Here is a 3,145-nt window from a genome sequence, read left to right on the forward strand (position 1 = left end):
CAGTCTGATTTCCAGTGAGGTTTCGCACAGATGGGACACGACTTAGGAGGAATCCCGGGCTGTGGGCATTCCTTGGCCCAGTGGCCAGATTTCTGGCACTTGAAGCAAGATCCTGAGGGAGGCAGTGCTGTAGGAATGCCTGACTGCAGTGGCTTAGGCATTTTGAAGTTCTTGTGTACTGGAGGTGTGGCTAGGTTTTGTCTCACAGCAGAGGCAAGTAATTTTAACTCTTCTCTATTATTGTACACCTTGAAGGCAAGGTTAATTAAGTCCTGTTGTGGGGTTTGAGGGCCAGAATCTAATTTTTGGAGCTTTTTCTAATGTCAGGAGTGGGTTGGGTAATAAAATGTGTATTGAGAATATGACGGCCTTCTGGCCCTTCCGGGTCTAGGGCAATAAACCGTCCAAGGGTTGTTGCCAAATGGGCCATGAACTGGGTTGAGTTTTTATATTTGATGAAAAAGAGCGGCCGGGCGTGGTGGCTCAAGCCTGTAATCCCAGCACTTTGGGAGGCCGAGACGGGTGGATCACGAGGTCAGGAGATCGAGACCATCCTGGCTAACACGGTGAAACCCCGTCTCTACTAAGAAATACAAAAAACTAGCCGGGCGAGGTGGCAGGCGCCTGTAGTCCCAGCTACTCGGGAGGCTGAGGCCGGAGAATGGCGTGAACCCGGGAGGCGGAGCTTGCAGTGAGCTGAGATCCAGCCACTGCACTCCAGCCTGGGCTACAGAGCGAGACTCCGTCTCAAAAAAAAAAAAAAAAAAAAAAAAAAAGAAAAAGAGCCTAAACGCTAGCTGCTTTGGGAAAGGTCGGATAAAGAAAAAGGAGTATTAACCTTGGCTATGGCTTCAGCTCCACCTACCTTTTTAAGAGGAAATTGTTGGGCAGGTCAGGGAGGGCTAGCTGCATAACAAAACTGTAAGCTGGACCAGTTGTGAGGAGGGGATGTGATAAAAGGATTATAGGGTGGGGGAGCGGAGGCTGAGGAAGAACTGGGACCTGACTCGGCCAGGCTAGGAACAGCCTGGGGAGGAGAGGTCAGATGGGTCTGTAGAAAAGGAAGATTCAAAAGACTCAGCGCTTGGGGTGGAGACTGAAGGAACATACAGGAGAGAAAGAAGAAAGATTTGGGATGAGTCACACTGGAAGCAGAGACTAGGGAGGGACCAATGTGTAAAAGAATGCCTGGACATCAGGCACCTCAGACCTATTTGCCCATTTTTTGACAAAAATCATCCAGGTCTTGTAAAATGGAGAAATCAAAAGTGTCATTTTCTGGCTATTTAGAACCATTATAGAGCTTGTATTGGGGCCAAGCAGTGTTGCAGAAGAAAATAAGACGCTTGGTTTTAGGTCAGGTGAGAGTTGAAGAGGTTTTAAGTTTTTAAGAACATAGGCTAAAGGAGAAGATGGGGGAATGGAGGGCAAAAGGTTGCCCATAGTGAAGGAGATAAGTTTAAAGAGAAAGGTAGAGACACGGAGAAGGGGGTGGGTGAGCAGCCCTGGGCTGCAATGTGGGTGAGCAGCCAAAGCAGGTGTCCCCGCAATTGACTTGCCACCAAGGGAATGTGGGTGAATGACCAAGGCAGGCGTCCCCACGGTGATCAGACACGAATGGAGTGTGGGTGAATAATCAGGCAGGCGTCCCCGCAGTGATTAAACACCAAGGGAAGACTGTCTTCCCGAGTCCGTGATCGGAGCCGGAGTTTTGGGTCCATGGATAGAATGTGTCTCCTTTGCCTTTACTAGAGAGGAAAAAGAACTGGAATCGGAAGGACAGGGAGATTGAAGGGTAGCAAGAGAGGGAGATTGAAGGGTAGCAAGAAAGGCTGGAGAAGAGAGTGAAATTGGTGAGATGTTCCTTGGACTGGTTGGTCTGAGGACCTGAGGTCGTAGGTGGATCTCCTCACAGAGGAGAGGACGGGGGACCAGTCTCCCGAAGGAGTCCTTCTGACCCGGGTCTTCGGCACCAAATTTCACACATGTCCGTGTGAAGAGACCACCAAACAGGCTTTGTGTGAGCAACAAGGCTGTTTATTTCACCTGCGTGCAGGTGAACTGAGTACAAAAAGAGAGTCAGTGAAAGGAGATGGGGTGGGGCCATTTTATAGGATTTGGATAGGTAATGGAAAATTATAGTCAAAGGGGGTAGGTCTCTGGCCGGCAGGGGTGGGGGTCACAAGGTGCTCAGTGGGGGAGCTTCTGAGCCAGCAGAAGGAATTTCACGAGGTAATGTCATCAGTTAAGACAGGAACAGGTCATTTGCACTTCTTTTGTGATTCTTTAGTTACTTCAGACCATCTGGATGTATACACGCAGGCTTGGGCTCAGAGGACTGACAGTTTCCCTTTTCACTTGGTTCTCATCTTCTCTTGTGTTCTGCCATGTCAGACGTGCCTTTCACCTTCCACCATGATTGTGAGGCCTCCCCAGCCATGTGGAACTGTGAATCCATTAAACCCCTTTTTCTTTGTAAATTGCCCAGTTTCAGGTATGTCTTTGTATCAGCAGCGTGAAAGTGGATTAACATACTCCCTCAAATAGGGATGATCATGATCATTACAATAGCTACAATCTTAATATTTTTAAAGCACAGTACCTAGAATCCACTAATCTATGAACTGATCTTGAGCAAGCCTGTTTCCTACTCAGACCCCAAGCTCAGTATGAACATAACTTTCCATGCCTCTGTGCAATGCTGCAAAAGGCGGAGTCCATAGGAGAGTGTGCTCAAAACACAAAGTCCCAGTGACCCCGCACCACTCGACATCAAAGCAAACGTGGCAGGAGTGTGTCCTCTGGCCACTTGCCTTCTCACTCGAACAGACTGTGGATGTAGCACTTGCTCGTGGGTAATTGTGGATCTGACTTTCCAAAAGTACAAGTATGTGGCCACTTTAATCACTGAGCTTCAGTTTCGCTCTCTGTAAAATAGGGAGAACTAATAATCCTAGCTGCAGGGATTAAATGGTGGATGCAAACAGCCTTGTAGGAAGTTGTTATCTGTGCAGAGGAAAAAGCGGGTGTCACTGGCATGGAAGGACCCGGAGGATACAGCCCAGCCTTTCTCTGTCTTGTCCATCCCCTGGTCTTTTAAACGCGAGTGGGGCGGGGCCACGGCATCGATCACTCGGCACTCCTC

This window comes from Macaca nemestrina, chromosome 18 (assembly GCF_043159975.1).
Source record: "Macaca nemestrina isolate mMacNem1 chromosome 18, mMacNem.hap1, whole genome shotgun sequence".
NCBI classification, from domain to species: domain Eukaryota; kingdom Metazoa; phylum Chordata; class Mammalia; order Primates; family Cercopithecidae; genus Macaca; species Macaca nemestrina.